Source organism: Neoarius graeffei, chromosome 1 (genome assembly GCF_027579695.1).
Source record: "Neoarius graeffei isolate fNeoGra1 chromosome 1, fNeoGra1.pri, whole genome shotgun sequence".
Lineage (NCBI taxonomy): Eukaryota > Metazoa > Chordata > Actinopteri > Siluriformes > Ariidae > Neoarius > Neoarius graeffei.
In genome coordinates this window covers 21,946,706-21,964,399 of record NC_083569.1, presented here as the reverse complement: position 1 = coordinate 21,964,399, position 17,694 = coordinate 21,946,706, and the positions used below count along the sequence as shown (strand labels likewise).

General features: G+C 40.6%; 2 non-coding genes across 2 annotated transcripts; both read left to right on the top strand.

Moving 5' to 3' along the window:
• The first annotated feature begins 12,847 nt into the window (after positions 1-12,847).
• On the top strand, positions 12,848-12,962 carry LOC132895744 (U5 spliceosomal RNA). Its single transcript, XR_009655826.1, has one exon. It is a non-coding gene; the product is annotated as a U5 spliceosomal RNA (small nuclear RNA).
• A 194-nt stretch (positions 12,963-13,156) lies between these two features.
• On the top strand, positions 13,157-13,348 carry LOC132897772 (U2 spliceosomal RNA). The gene has a single exon (XR_009656376.1). It is a non-coding gene; the product is annotated as a U2 spliceosomal RNA (small nuclear RNA).
• Positions 13,349-17,694: the final 4,346 nt, after the last annotated feature.

Genomic DNA, 17,694 nt, shown 5'->3' with positions numbered 1-17,694 from the left:
CACTAGAGCTTATCTAGTGAACAGATCACCTATGCAATGGAGGACGGATCAATGCAAACAGGCTTTTTCACAGATTGAAATATTGTTTCTCCAAGACCCTCAGTGTAAACATAAATACACAAACAAAACAAGCATTGATCTTAAAAAAAAGCACACACATACAATACCACACAAGCAGAAATAGTGCAGATTGTATTAGTGCAAATGGTAATAGTAACAGTGCAAAATGGCTAAGGATATGGGAGTATCTGCAATATGCAAATCATGATCCATTTACAAGATGAGTCGTGAGCAGATGTTGAGGTGAGGGAGTGTCATAAAGTGACAAGTGCTTTATTACTTGACAATACTACAGATGAATTGGAGTAACAGACTGAGTTATTTGGAGATAGGGGAGAGAGAGAGAATTCAGCATCCCGACAGCATGATATATAAAGCTGTTCGCCAGTCTGGTGGAGCTAGCTTGGAGGCTCTGGTACCTTTTTCCAGAAGGCAGAGGACTGAAGAAGGTGTGTGAAGGGTTAGTAGGTCTATGTTTTGGTTGTACATGGCTGCCTGCATCACTGTCCCAGTCTGTAATGTCAAAACAGTTCTGAAGTGCAGAAGTAGCACCTCTGGCTGCACACGTATCTCTTTCAGAACTGATTTGGTCACTTTCACCCTTGGCCTGTATGCTGGCTTTAGCATAACTGTGATGTGGTCAGAGAGTCCGAGGTGCGGGAGGGGGGCAGCCTTGTATGCTCCTTTGTTGTTAGTGAAAACAAGGTCCAGTGTATTATTTCCTCTTGTCGGGAAATCAACGTGTTTGTGTAGCTTGGGTAAAACAGACTTTGGATTGGCATAGTTAAAATCCCCAGCAAGAATAAGAAATCTATCTGGGTGGGCTGGCTCTTGCTCACTGATAGCTTGGTACAGTTCACTTAGTGCTGCCTCTCTGTTGCTGTTATTATTGTTGGGTGGAATGTATAAAGTTACAAACAAAATAGCTGTAAATTCCATCAGCAGGTAAAAAGTTCAGCACTTCATAATCATAAACTCCACCAGAGCTGAACAGTGTTTAGAAACCCCTATCATATCCCGACACTGAGCATTGCTTGGTCTTACCTCCCACTCCCCAGGCTCCGTCAGCTATGTGGCACATTAGCCAGTCTAGCTGTATGGCGGAGTCCGGGATGATGTTATTTAGCCATGTTTCTGTGAAAATACAAACACATTTTCTCATGTCACACTGGGTGGCTCTCAGAAGGTGTACATGGTCCATCTTATTGTCTATGGAACGAACATTGGCAAATATGATGGATGGTACTGCTGGTCTATTTGGATGAGTCGCTAGCCTAGCCCGTGTCCCTCTGCACTTTCCCATTTCCTGCTTCCTCTCATAATGCCTGCAGTGCCCCCTCTCCTGATAGGAAACAGTACTTGAAGTCAGTGATGTGATCTGGCAGACTAAGGCTCTAGAGATTTTGTTCTTGTGCTGCTTGTCAAGCTGTGTTCACTTGTTCTGCCAATATTCACCAGAAACTGCCAACTGTACTTGTGTCTTAACATATACAAACATGTAAACATAGATGAAGAAACATTTCAAAACACCATGTTATTGGGTTTGCGAGGGGCTGCTGCATCCATACATGCCGCCATCTTGAAACCATCTAATAACCATTAGATAAACCAACTTTTTTTTTGAGTGTGTTGCAGGCATTAAATTCTGAGTTTGTTTATATTTACAAAGTACAATTAAGTTGGTCAGTAAAATTGAAGAGTTCAGATGCAAAACCCCCTAAACGCCATCTATGTGAAAAATGAGTTAATGATGTTGTGTGAATCCTGTCTACATCTAGTATATCTCATCTCATCTCATCTTCTCTAGCCGCTTTATCCTTCTACAGGGTCGCAGGCAAGCTGGAGCCTATCCCAGCTGACTACGGGCGAAAGGCGGGGTACACCCTGGACAAGTCGCCAGGTCATCACAGGGCTGACACAGACACAGACAACCATTCACACTCACATTCACACCTACGGTCAATTTAGAGTCACCAGTTAACCTAACCTGCATGTCTTTGGACTGTGGGGGAAACCGGAGCACCCGGAGGAAACCCACGCGGACACGGGGAGAACATGCAAACTCCGCACAGAAAGGCCCTCGCCGGCCCCGGGGCTCGAACCCAGGACCTTCTTGCTGTGAGGCGACAGCGCTAACCGCTACACCACCGTGCCGCCCACATCTAGTATATGTAACTGAAATATTTTTGTAAAAAAATTACATAAAAACCACTCCCCATCTTGTCTAAAATATCGGTTTAGTATCAAAAACCTCTAAACGCCACTTCACTTTAGCAGCAAAAGCCTCTACTTTCAACAACCAATCAGAACGTGACCTGGACTCGCGTGCCATAACGTTTGTAAACAAAGTTTCGTCAGGAAAACTTTATTCACAGGAAGATTTTTGCGAAATGGCAGCTAATACTGACATGAATTACAATGGCATGAATGAACCTGTCCTCCAGACAGTGAATGGGCGGAGGAAACGTCGTGTTGTGGAAAATCATGGTCGCTATTTAGCGAAAATGAAGCGATATAGCGGCGAAAATGTTGAAAATGGAATAGTCTGCCATCACAACAGCTTGATGTGCGCCGCGGTAAGCTTAACTCAGATCAACCTGGCTTACTTCAAAAAACAGTTATACACGTCCAAAGATAAGGTTGAACAGGACGCTATACTTCTATCTCATTTGAATATTATGCTGGTTAAGCGGAGAAGAGAACAAGTTGATGACGAGGGGAAGAGACGACAAAGAGACGTGACCATCAAATTAATTATTATTATTTTAATAATAATTAAAATAATATTAATATTAATAATATTAATATTATTAATAATATATAATAATAATATAATATAAATAATATTATTTACCATAAAATCAAATTATTATTATTATTATTATTATTATTATTACAGTTATTGTGTCAATGTTGTTAATCTTACTAACTTAAACTTGCCCTTCTTGCCAGAATATTGCTTGTTGCATTTACTGTACATGTATTTGTGTTAAGATTTTCATGTTGTTTACACCAGGTTTTTATTGCACTTCAGTATTATTCCAATGTATTTTATTTGGTTTAGTACTTTGTATCATTTGCTTGGAGAGCAAAAGTCTGCTGATGTGAAGAAAATAAACCTATTGGCGTTGTTTAAACTGTGTGGATTTCGAATTTCTTAAATGTTGACATGACAGGCCTTTTGCCTTCATTTATGAAGAGGAGTGTTGGTATTTATTTAGGTATTGCTTAAAAACATGACACGATTATCTCATGATCATAGGTCCATTAACTTAGCTATGAATGTGCCAACCACACCACCATCACTATTACAACCACCCTATATGTGTGGCATACTAATTTTCAATGTTTCCAGTTGTATCTCTGGTGATTTTGTAACACTTACCCATGTCTGTAAGGAAAAAAATGGATTTAGAGGTTTTTGCACACAAAGAACCTATGGATTTAGCTGGTTTTGACGCAAAAGAAAGAAAATATTTGTTAAAAACAGTAATTTTGCTGAAGTAACATTTGTGAGATTAACACAGTGTTTTCCCTAACTAATAACCTTGTGATTTCAAATTAATCTAGGTTTCTATACTTAAATACAAAGGCCTGATAAAAAATGGCCTTTTTCTCAAAAAGTGGTCAAGTGGAGTTAGAGGGTTTTGCATCTGAACTCTTCAATTATTGAAAATCTCTTCTTTGTCCTTTTGTCAGTTAAATAAAGGTTCACATGAATTAACACATCACAGATATTTGTGTTAATTGCTTTTTGGAAAATATCTCAACTTTTCTGGAAATGGAGTTAGTATTAATCCTATTGGAGATTATAATTAGGGGGCGGGTCACTCTGTGTAATCATCTGACAAGGCTGTTCCTGATTCGCTGAGTGAATCTACAGCGCTGGGCTCATTCAGTTTGCCTAAAGCCTCATTTTATATCATTGTTTATTTTTCCTTTCTTCTTCTTTATGATGGTGCTGTTGTACTTGGCTTCACAAAAGTCCAAAATAGTAATCTTTAAAACATTTGTTAACCAAAATAAGACAATGTACTGATTTTTTTTTCTTTGAAAGACAGGAGGGCTTAGTCCTGCTCGTCCACAAGCTGCCGCTGGTGATTATACAGTTAAAGATTAGTGGGGAAAAAATTATCCTCGTCTTTCTCTCAATCTTCAACTGTCCAGTTTCAGTGAGTCTATTGCCACTGTTTCCTCAGATTCCGGTTCTTGACTGACAGGACTGGAACTTGATGTGGTTTTCTGCTGTTGTAGCTCATCCAACTTAATGTTAAATGTGTTGTGCAATTTGAGATGATTTTCTGCTCACCATAATTGTAAAATTTGGTTATTTGAATTGTCAGAGTGTAACACTTTGGCAGCTTGTGTAATTTCTAATAGCTGGAATACAGATATCACATTTCTGTATGTTGTATATATCAGATACTCACTGTGAATGTCTGAAATTCCTCGTGGTGTTTGCCATTCAGTGGGGCATAGTGGTGTTTTCTCTGTTTCAGATTAGGTCAGGAAAAAGTGTAGACATTCTCTTTTCATTTAATGTTTTGGTTTATGATTGTGCTGTTACTCACCTGAAAGCTTTTAGCATCAGCAGCTTGTTTCATTTCCCAATATATAACCAGAAAAAAATATATATCTGGTGTTTGTTCTAATTGATGTCTATTATGACCCTGTAATTATTGTTGAAATCATGTATGTTGTTTGACATGTCACCTGATATCAACAGTAAATATGCTCTGAGTAATGTAAAAACCCTGCCCCAATATGGTGGTGTGACTAACTGCCTCCTAAAGACATTTTACAGGGCCATGATACGTCATTAATTCTCTGTAGATACTGAAATACTGCATGAATGGAGGTAGATATAACATGTCTGCATAACTCTAAATAATTTACATTTAAGTCAGGTAATGTGGTTTCTTCACTGCTGTGGATGTTCATGCAGTGTTGGTTGTCCCCGTCTCTTTGTTTCTGTTTCCTTTGCAGCTGTGTGTAATCGAACCCAACCTCCTTGTATGGAGGCTGCTGTGGTTTTATTTTACACAATTCTCTGAAAGTGCTTCGAACATCCTTTACCAGATTTTAGTGTAACATAGATACAGTACATCCAATCAGATTTGGGCTCAAAAATATATTAAACAGACCTGCAAGAGACACACATAAAGAACACATTAAATCTCAGCCACAAGAAACAAACAAGAAGACAGAGTCATCTATATCCCCCGCCCTATACACCAACTATATACCAAGTTTCAAGATATTATTTGTCACAGTTTTCAAGTTCTGCTGCAGGAAACCAACCCTACCTCTTTACACAGACCTCAGCAGCCCTTGGCATTGGCCCACCAGACCTTTGGTCCAGGTGAGCTAAAAATTAAAATGTCTCACATTTCTTATTATACCTTATAAATTATACCTTATAAAACTAGACATGTTAAATAGTTTACTGTCTAAATTGCATTTTAATATGAGACCGGGAACATGTTCTGTTTAGTTGGTAAAGTTTGGCTCTTTGAATCCGCCATTACACGAACGCGTTCCTGGTAAGTTACTGTTCATTCAATTAAGTGACATCATATGCGAAACACTTGAAAGTTCGTGGCATTTCTGGCTTTGTCTGCTTTGCAAAGTCTAACAAGTTTTTAACAATTTTTTTTTTATTCTGCAACAAAACTAAAACCAAAGCATGCCTCCTCAGGGGTGTGTCCTTCAAGGCTGTTCAAGTGTAGCCAATTAAAAAAGCAGAATTTTGATCCATTGTAGCCCAAAGTCGGCAGGACACTTGCGAAACGAATGGGTTTGATTTGTACCAACGAAGAGAGGTAACTTCAAGCTGACAGGACGGTTTGGTGTTTGCTCCATACATTTTGAAAAAGATAAATTTGTCATGCAGATTCATATAGAAGGATTTGAGCAATGTCTGGTACGCGGAGCAGTTCCTACGATCTGGAAACAAAAGTCAGAAGCGCCATCCCAAAGAGCTCACCACACAGTAAGTGTCAAGCTTGCATTTAGCCTGTTGCTTGAATTTATGAGTTGTCCATCAGCATCGCCAGACCCATTTTACTGGGGCACGTGCCCCAATATATATCTGCTGTGCCCCAGTAAAATTTCCTGATCACATTTCAGAAACAGTAATGTATTTGGCACTGCGGAATCAGTTACTGCAATTACTGTCATTTTTTACTAAAACCCCGATGCTTTAGTTGAAGGAGAGGGTGTAAAGGCTGTTTGTGTTTGTGCCTGATGCAGTATTTGAAGAAGGAGGAGCTGCTTTTTGTACAACAGTAGATACAGATGATCCAGCTGTTTTGGCTATAGCACACACGGATGAAATGCCGAAAGGAGAAGAGAGAGGCTGTTGAGACAGTTTATTGTGTTTCCAGGCAGTATTTGACGGAAGATGGATATGATGTGTTAATAGTAGCTGAAGATACAGTATTAATTGAACAGCGCACATTTTGATCATGTTGTGAGAGAATCTCATTCAGAGCCTAAAAATACAGAAAAAGTTTTGTGTAGCTTCCAATAGTCTGAATGATCATGCTGCTCCACAATGTGAGTGGTAAGATGGCAGTCAGATGGTTTCACTCCAAACAGTGCTCTAAACATGATTTAGCGAGGCTAGTAGAGCTTTTGGCCACATTGCTTCTAAATTGTTGTAAACAACCCTAAAGATGCCGAGTGTCAAGCATTTGGGTGTAAAATAAACCTGATCACTGATCATTTTCTGTGACATGCTTTTGTTTTTATTCACGGAGAAATGAGATCTTTGTAGACGGCAAGAATCACACTGCAATGACAACAGGATTGTTTACTAGTATCTGTGTCAGTACTGAACATGTGTTATCGAGCCGAGTAGATTTAAGAAGAAGCCTTTATTTGTTACACGTACACTCAAGCACAGACTGAAGCACACAGTGAAATTTCTCCTGTGCATTTAACCCATCTGAAGCAGTGAACACACACAAGTGAGCATTGAGAACACAAACATACCCACAGCAGTGGCCAGCTATGCTACAGCACCAAGGAGCAGTTGGGGGTAAGGTGTCTTGCTCAGGGGCACCTGAGCCCAACCTCAGGCCATGGCTCCTATATACCTAACCACATGTCTTTGAACTGTGGGGGAAACCAGAGAACCTGGAGGAAACCCACACAGACACAGGGAGATCATGCAAACTCCACACAGAAAGGCCCCTGTCAGCCGCTGGGCTCAAACCAAGGACCTTCTTGCTGTGAGGAGATAGTGATAACCACTACACCACTGTGCCACCCTTAACATTGAAACGTTAAAAAATAATGTTAGGAACATGTAACATCACCTTGTTAACATGCATACCAAGTTTCAAATCTGGATCATGAATAGTTTTAGATATATGGTCCAGAAATGAACATTGCTCTGAGAAACTAAGTCAAAATAATTTTTTTATGTAAAAATTTGAAAAATACTTTTTTCAAAAATCCAAAATAGCAAAAGGCACCAGTTCACATGTTGCTTGATATGTATACTGGTTGATGTGTCTGACTACACTATACTATAACACTGGCCACTAGGCGGTGTGCATGACTGGTAATTACTGACACTGGCCACTAGGCAGTGTGCCAACTCATCTCATTATCTCTTGCCGCTTTATCCTGTTCTACAGGGTCACAGGCAAGCTGGAGCCTATCCCAGCTGACTATGGGCAAAAGGCAGGGTACACCCTGGACAAGTCACCAGGTCATCATAGGGCTGACACATAGATATAGACAACCATTCACACTCATGGTCAATTTAGAGTCACCAGTTAACCTAACCTGCATGTCTTTGTACTGCGGGGGAAACCGGAGCACCCGGCGGAAACCCACGTGGGCACAGAGAGAACATGCAAACTCTGCACAGAAAGGCCCTCGCCAGCCACAGGGCTCGAACCCGGATCTTCTTGCTGTGACGCAACAGCACTAACCACTACACGACCGTGCCGCCTAGGCAGTGTGTATGACTGGTAATTACTGACACCGGCTACTAGGCGGGGGCGGCACGGTGGTGTAGTGGTTAGCACTGTCACCTCACAGCAACAAGGTCCTGGCTTTGAGCCCAGCAGCCGATGCGGGCCTTTCTGTGTGGAGTTTGCATGCTCTCCTCATGTCTGCCTGGGTTTCCTTCGGGTGCTCTGGTTTCCCCCACAGTCCAAAGGCATGCAGGTTAGGTTAATTGGTAGCTCTAAATTGACCATAGGTGTGAATGGTTGTTTGTGTCTATGTGTGAGCCCTGCAATGACCTGGTGACTTGTCCATGGTGTACCCCGCCTCTCACCCATAGTCAGCTGGGATAGGCTCCAGCTTGCCTGTGACCCTGTAGAACAGGATAAGTGGCTACACATAATGGATGGAAGGGCTACTCGGAGGTGTGTATGACTGGTAATTACTAACATTGGTATGGTGGCAGGCACACACAGGACCGTAACCATCAGAAAACAACTTGATGGGTTTCTTTATGTATCCACACTCTATGCCTATGGGGCTCCACTCGCTTGGGTGCAGGAGCGCTGCTATTACGTGCATTGTTCATTTTGATAACCGTGTAATAAGGACCTGAAAAATATATTCATCTTTTATGAACAAACTCTAGAAAACTCTTTAATGGTCTTTCATAACACAATTTCTTAATATTAGTATGTTGATAATGACGATGTTGAGTGTTTTAAATATTTCCTCAATTGCACTTTTTTTAAAGAAACCTCAATTGCCTTTTCAAAGTCAAAGCTTGAAACCCCAGAGCTACATGCGCTGCATTCGGACGAGGAGTCCGTTCCCAGGAGGTTCTAATCCCACTAGGTCTTGATCCTGGGTTTTTGTACCAGGCAGGGTATTCATTGTATTATATTTTGTTTTCAAAATGATATTATTTTTCCAAGATGTTTTTTTTTTATTCTTATCTCAGCAATGTGCACGGTGGTGTAGTAGTTAGTGCTGTCACCTCACAGCAAGAAGGTCTGGTGTTCGAGCCCCGTGGCTGGCGAGGGCCTTTCTGTGTGGAGTTTGCATGTTCTCCCCGTGTCTACGTGGGTTTCCTCCGGGTGCTCCGGTTTCCCCCACAGTCCAAAGACATGCAGGTTAGGTTAACTGGTGACTCTAAATTGACCGTAGGTGTGAATGTGAGTGTGAATGGTTGTCTGTGTCTATATGTCAGCCCTGTGATGACCTGGCGACTTGTCCCGGGTGTACCCTGCCTTTCGCCCGTAGTCAGCTGGGATAGGCTCCAGCTTGCCTGCGACCCTGTAGAACAGGATAAAGCAGCTAGAGATAATGAGATGAGATGAGATCTCAGCAATGGTGAAATTGAATTTGTAAATAAAATCACTGCCCTGACTCTACTCATCAGGCCAGAGCTATTCTCTTTCTGTGTCTGTTTTGTACAACATAAGGAAACAGTATAGTAACTATAATGGTAAAGAAATAAAACAAAAGAGGCTGGCTATGATATAAGAAAATTCTACAACCCAGAAACAGATGGGAGCTCTGCTTTTAGGCAGTGCCTCAATCTATATACGGAGGCTCCAACTCTCCCGCCGCGGGCGGGAGATCTCCCGCTTTAGGGAACATTTAGAAAATCCTCCCGACCTCCCGCTGACAACATAAAAATCTCCCGCCCGCCCTTACTACACATGATTAGTTAAAAAAATATGTAACTTGATACGTTTATGTTGACAAAAATTAATAGTTGACTTTCTGCTTTTCATGTGTCTGACATTGTATGGGTGGACTCAAGTGTGTACCCCATGGTATATGCCGATTCCCCGGTCAGTACACTAATCGGTGTAACGGGGGGATTGGAGTGAATGCCGGAGGCATGCGCACGCAGATCAAGCACGCATATGAATGGAGTGGAATTTGGACGACCCTATATCTGATAAGGTTAGATCACCAGACCAGACGTCAGATTCTAATGAACTTGTCTGACTTTTTTTGTCTGATTTTTACTAACTTAGAAATAGAATATTATTAGAAGAACATCATCATCAGAGGGTCTACTATTGGCAATTTATAATAGTCATAATTGACATTAACATTGACTTTAGGCATATTAAAGTTTGGTCTATAGTCACTGGATTTATCTAGATCTGTTACTATTAATAAGATTTAATTGACACAAAATGTGGTGAATCATTCATTATACACACACACAGTGGGGCAAAAAAGTATTTAGTCAGTCACCAATTGTGCAAGTTCTCAGACTTAAAAAGATGAGAGAGGCCTGTAATTTTCATCATAGGTATACCACAACTATGAGAGACAACATGAGAAAAAAAAAATCCAGAAAATCACATTGTCTGATTTTTAAAGAATTTATTTGCAAATTATGGTGGAAAATAAGTATTTGGTCAATAACAAAAGTTCATCTCAATACTTTGTTATATACCCTTTGTTGGCAATGACAGAGGTCAAATGTTTTCTGTAAGTCTTCACAAGGTTTTCACACACTGTTGCTGGTATTTTGGCCCATTCCTCCATGCAGATCTCCTCTAGAGCAGTGATGTTTTGGGGCTGTTGCTGGGCAACACGGACTTTCAACTCCCTCCAAAGATTTTCTATGGGGTTGAGATCTGGAGACTGACTAGGCCACTCCAGGACCTTGAAATGCTTCTTACAAAGCCACTCCTTCGTTGCCCGGGCAGTGTGTTTGGGATCATTGTCATGCTGAAAGGACCCAGCCACGTTTCATCTTCAATGCCCTTGCTGATGGAAGGAGGTTTTCACTCAAAATCTCACAATACATGGCCCCATTCATTCTTTCCTTTACATGGATCAGTCGTCCTGGTCCCTTTGCAGAAAAACAGCCCCAAAGCATGATGTTTCCACCCCCATGCTTCACAGTAGGTATGGTGTTCTTTGGATGCAACTCAGCATTCTTTCTCCTCCAAACACGACAAGTTGAGTTTTTACCAAAAAGTTCTATTTTGGTTTCATCTGACCATATGACATTCTCCCAATCCTCTTCTGGATCATCCAAATGCTCTCGAGCAAACTTCAGATGGGCCTGGACATGTACTGGCTTAAGCAGGGGGACACGTCTGGCACTGCAGGATTTGAGTCCCTGGCGGCGTACTGTGTTACTGATGGTAGCCTTTGTTACTTTGGTCCCAGCTCTCTGCAGGTCATTCACTAGGAACCCCCCCTGTGGTTCTGGGATTTTTGCTTACCGTTCTTGTGATCATTTTGACCCCATGGGGTGAGATCTTGTGTGGAGCCCCAGATCGAGGGAGATCATCAGTGGTCTTGTATGTCTTCCATTTTCTAATAATTGCTCCCACAGTTGATTTCTTCACACCAAGCTGCTTACCTATTGCAGATTCAGTCTTCCCAGCCTGGTGCAGGTCTACAATTTTGTTTCTGGTGTCCTTTGACAGCTCTTTGGTCTTGGCCATAGTGGAGTTTGGAGTGTGACTGTTTGAGGTTGTGGACAGGTGTCTTTTATACTGATACCGAGTTCAAACAGGTGCCATTAATACAGGTAACGAGTGGAGGACAGAGGAGCCTCTTAAAGAAGTTGTTACAGGTCTGTGAGAGCCAGAAATCTTGCTTGTTTGTAGGTGACCAAATACTTGTTTTACCGAGGAATTTACTAATTAATTCATTAAAAATCCTATATGTGATTTCCTGGATTCTTGCCCCCATTTTGTCTCTCATAGTTGAGGTATACCTATGATGAAAATTACAGGCCTCTCTCATCTTAAGTGGGAGAACTTGCACAATTGGTGGCTGACTAAATACTTTTTTGCCCCACTGTATATGCTCAAGGGCACTTCAGCCCAACACCACCCCATGTTAACCCAACTACATGTCTTTGAACCATGGGGTTAACCAGAGCTGACACAGGGAGAACATGCACACTCCACACAGAAAGGCCCCCGCTGGGCTCAAACTCAGAACCTTCTTGCTGTGAGGCAACAGTGCGAACCACTACATCCCCCTGCTGCCCAAGTTAATACATTTTTAAAGTCTCCCCATCAGGGAATTGAACCCCCACCTTCTGCATGACAGGCATAGATACTGTCCACTATACTAACAAGGATGACACAATAGCCCTCATTAATCAATCTAACATAGAAACCAGCACAGATCAATGTGTAGAAATCACCATATGACAGGGTTCACGTGTGATTCATGAAACGTTTGTATCTTGCCAATCACAGCGTAAGAATGATTGATTGGGCATTGATAAATGTGGTGGGTGAAAACCATTGTCATTTAAATATCACAGTCCTAAATATTATCGGTTTAGAGGCCTTGCTCCTTGACTTTACGACATGGAGAGGTGTAATATGGTCAAGAAGAGAAACTTATCTGCCCTCAGAATAGAAGCTTTAACATCACAAATCCAATGGAATAAATTATTTCTATTTGGCAGCCTGAATAGTAGCATCACAGGAAGGCAGGAAAATGTGGTATGGAAAGCACTTACTGCTGGGGTCAACAGCGTTCCTGTCAATAATCAAACTCCAGCTGATGTTTTCATATTTAATTTATAGGCCTACATCCGTGATATTGGACAGATCGCACAGCACTCAACTGTTCCTTTTCAAAATTCAACACCACCACACCCTGCTTGCTTATCTATCTATCTATCTATCTATCTATCTATCTATCTTTCTTTCAAAAAAGTTCATTGGTCAGACATTTCTCTGTCTGTGTGCAATCGCTAGCAAAGCTGTAAAGGTGTAAGAGATTGGCCCAGGCCACCTTACCCTATACCAGCTTTCTGCACCTCCAATCCAGTGTCACTAACCTGATCCAGTGTTAAGTGTAGATCAGGTTTCTCTTCATTGACGCATGAATCTTTTGCCTTTTACTAAAGATTTCTGTGGAGAGAAATGTTAATGAGTTCAACATATTTTTGCAGGCTTTGCTCTGACATAGCTGAACATTTTTGGTCAACAAATGTTAGAACTATTGATCTTTATGCGTTGAAGCACTCGCCTCTCTCATACACCCCACAAGCCGATGTCTCTCTTCAAAAGGATCCAGCTGTTGGTGGCGGAGTCTACCTGTGTTTACCTTTCTGGATTTTAATATTTGGAAGTGGTATATTTAAAGCTATTGACTGCAGTAAATTATCACTTCTCAGCCTTTTGGTTCAGATCAAGTGTAGTAGGTGTTCTTATCAATTTAATATCTGATATGTTCTCTAAATAAGGATGCTATATCAAGCGATTTTTTTTTAGAATGGTTGGTTGGAATAGGGGCTTGTTCTTTTGGCTACAGCCATCAACATGATGTTATAGTACCTCCAGGAATGGTACCTTTGTTAAAAAAAGGTTTTTTTTCTTTATTTAACACACTCTTTTTAAATGAAATTGATGAATGGGTTTTTTAGAGTAGTGAGTTAAAATAGGAATTTGGTTCTTTTATTCTATATGCTCATGTGGTATTATACTAGATTTAGGAATAGTTACCTTATTTTAGAAAAGAAAGAAAAAAATCTTTATTTTACCTGCCCTAACTTTTTCCCTATTTTCTGGTTTTCTCCATGCTCAACAACACAGGTGTAGAATTGGGTGTGGGTGGTATGGGCGTGTCCCTACCAATATTTCTGATTGAAGAAAAAAATCCCGCCCCGTGCGCGGGACACAAAGGGTTACTGTAGGTTTCCACTGGGCGAAACACCACGCCCAATTCACTCATGAATATTCACTCTGGGGGCGTGGTCACAAAAACAGCAAGCCCATGTCAATTAGCAAGTGCGGTTGCAGTGCAGTGAGCGGTTGCTCGCAAGCAAACTGTCCTTGAGGAATGTAGCGTTAGATTAGCACGTAAAATGAATCCGTGAACAACAGTTCGGATTCAGTGTGTAAAAACGACAACAGATGAATATGACTGTTTTCTAAGTTTGTGTGGCATGTAAATAACAATCCGACAACAACTGGAGTTCATTAAGGTCACAAAGACATTATTAAATCATATCAGATTGTGCTAATGTTGGCTAATATTGCACTGAGTCTTGCTTGTGAAGTGCCTGCAAACTTTAGCAGCCCGCTAACCCTGAATTTAAAGCGCTTCAGTTAAGACCTGCAGAGCCCTGACCCAGTTCCTGTAACATGACACGTGCAAACAACAACAACCCGATGGTGATGTGGACATTGTTCGCGGCCCAGACACCTTTTAATCAAATCAAACATTTTCACGGAATCAGCAAAACAGCCTCCGCCTTCTTGATCAGAAATGTTTGGTTCCTCCGCCTCTCTTTTAAAAACTTTTTTAAGCGCGTACTGAATTGAAGAAACATATTTTACACAATTTCCCTCGACCAGAACACTATGTGCGATTCTGCAGAACCCTGTCCCTCCCTCCCCCCTCCACTCTGGGCTCAAGGACACAATAGAAGGGCAATAATATAACAACAACCAATCAGAATTCAGACACATTCTGTTGCCAAGTTAAATTATAACCTTCAACATATCAAAAAAGTTCTTGAGCATTCGTGCTATTTTACCGTTAGACCAATCACTATACACATAGTATACACTATACACACACCAATATTATGGTCTACCCATAATACTGAAATGTCATTATGTTGCAAGCATTTGACTTTGGTGCAGACCCAGCAAATTATTTCAAACTGAGCAAACACAAAAGAAGTTACTGTCGTGGAGATGAGAGACGGCTGAGGAACGAGACTAGCTATTTTTGAGTGGCTGCCCACTCAAAAAGTATTTTTTGCTCCTCCTACTCAAGCGAGTAGGACGCTTCTTTGCTTTGCTCCTGCTTTCTTGATCTTTATTTCTATACTTTACTTTCTCATTTAATTTCCACAATTTTTTTCATTTTATTTTTCATCTTTATAAGCTTTTAATTTAATTTTAATTTAATTTCCACTATTTTTTTTTTTTCATTTTATTTTTCATCTTTATAAGATAAGTTAGTTTTTAAAACAAAATGCCAGGGAGCAAAAAATCCTGCAGAAAATGCATGGAACTAGAACAGAGGATTTCTATTCTGGAATCAAAGATTGATGCTCTGCCAAAGACAGATGAATTAAAAGCGATATCTCAGGAAAGGAGTACAGAAACAGTGGCTGAGAATGCAGAGATTGCACTCCGACAGACCGATGGCATTGCAGATCAAGTGGATGAATTCATCAATCAAGCTGGGCAAAATGTGAGTACAGAAAACTGGCAAATGATGGGTGGCAAGCCCAAAAATAAAAACAGAAGAGTAATTACTTCAACACCAGCTCGTTCTACAAATTACAATAGGATCTACAATCCTATGGAAAATCCACAGCCCATAAGGCTTCAGAACAAATTTGAATGGCTCAGGGATGTGGAAGAGGATTTTTCAAGCGGACAAACACATCGTAAAAAGAGATCGTACCAAGATCGAAGAGCTGTGGGAAGAGGCAAAAAGCAGCTCGTAACACCACCTGATCCCACAACCCTTGTTCTTGGTGATTCCACTGTAAGACAATTAAAAGGTTATGGGATGATTATTTGTTGCCTTCCAAATGCATCCATCTCTGACACCAAAGACAGCATTTTGAAACTCATGTCCGAGCATAAAACTATTAAACGTATTGTTGTGCATGTGGGAGCAAATGATGTTTTCAGAGAACAGCTGTTTGTCCAAGATGATTTCAGAAAACTTTTTTCTGAGCTCTATAAGACTGGAATTCAATCTTTTATCAGTGGCCCACTTCCAGCGAGAGGAAGTTTTGCTTTTTCTCGACTCTTCAGTCTTAACACCTGGCTTGGAAAAAACTTGTTTTTCATTTGGTATGAACTTCATAGACAATTTTAACCTTTTCTGGAATCGCAGAGAATTTTACAAGCCAAATAGCACTGAACTCAGCTGGATTGGAGCCAAAGTCTTAGTAGACCATTACAGACTTGCAATCTTTTCTCAGCCAGCATTGAGGAAAACAGTTGATAAGATGTCGCAGACTGACATAGTTACAAAGCCTAAACAATCATCTTTGCAAGTCATCATCAAGGACACACAGACATCTGACCTGCAAGACTGCCAAGATTCAAAGACAGACTGCCAAAAATCAGAGGACTCCATTTCGCCATCTCTATCTTCTCCTTGGATGGATTTCCCAAATAGCATGAAAAAATTGCTCCCAATGGCTACACTCTCTTTTTCCAGCCCAAATCTGTCACGACAAGCAGTGTACCCAGTTCATCAAAATTGTGTTCACCCAGGACTTTCAGCTGGCTACAAATCTTTTTCACCATCCAAAAGATACATGTCATCTCCAATCCTTTCACCCTCAAACCAAATGGAACATTTAGAAAGTCTTGTTTGATGTACTCTGGGTCCCTGAAAATGGGTGTAGTTTTGAAAACCAGCTGGGACCCAATGTGCCTATGCCATTCTCTATTCCTGTGTTGATAAGAAATAGAAAACATAGAGCACATTTAACCCTGGGGGTAAACCAATCTAATCTCCTTCCTGTTTTAAAACAACATCAGAGTGCACAAGCAGATATTACTTCTAGACTTTCTGTAAAGCTAGCGCTTCTGAAGGTTAGATCACTTTTAAACAAGTCATTTTTAATTAATGATCTTATTTGCAAACACAATCTTGATTTTTTTGCTTCTAACTGAAACCAGGCTGGATCAAGCAAATAGTGCTACCACCCTTATTGAAGCAGCTCCCCCAAATTTTAATTTTTTGAATGTTACCCAACAAGGGAAAGGTGGAGGGATCGCAAATATATTCAAAGTCTCTTTTCAATGTAAACAATCCTCACTTGGTGATTTTACATCCTTTGAACACTTATGTGCACTTGTTACATGCTCTCCTAACATATTATTATTAACTATTTATAGGCCTCCGAGACATTCAGCCAAAGTCTTTCTTGAAGAGTTTGGTGAACTGTTGTCAGTCATTTGCTTAGAGTTTGATTGTCTTATTATATCTGGGGATTTTAACTTGCATGTAGATAATACTGATAACACTTATGCCAAAGAACTACTTGCAATTATTGACAACTTCAACCTAGTACAACATGTACAGGGGCCGACCCACTCTTGTGGTCATACTCTTGACCTCGTCATCACAAAGGGTCTTACTGTTTCTACTACTGTTGTTGACCTGGCCTTATCCGATAATTTCTGTGTTTTCTTTGATGTTTCTATGTCTCCTCACATTCAGAACAGCTCAACGACTATAGGTAGGAGAGTCATAAAAGATAACACATGTGCTCTCTTTGAGCAAGCTCTCTCTCAGAACTCAACCAAAATGTCAGACTCTGTAGATGATTTACTGGAAATTTTTAATTTAAATATGACCCAAATTATGGATGATATTGCTCCATTCAAAATCAAAAGAGTCAATGATAAGCAGAAAGCACCATGGAAGCAGTACCTGGCTGTTAAACTGCTAAAAAGAGAATGTAGAAAGACTGAAAGAAAATGGCACAAATCTAAACTTCACATCCATTATCAAATCCATAAAGAGATGCTTTGTAATTATAATTATGAAATTCGTAAAGCAAGACAGTCTTTCTTCTCCAACATCATCAGCAGGAATATGAACAATGCCCGTGTGCTATTTTCAACAGTAGGGAAGCTAACTAATCCCCCACCACAATTAGCACCTGAACTTCTCTCAGATAATAAATGCAATGAGTTTGCATCCTTTTTCAAA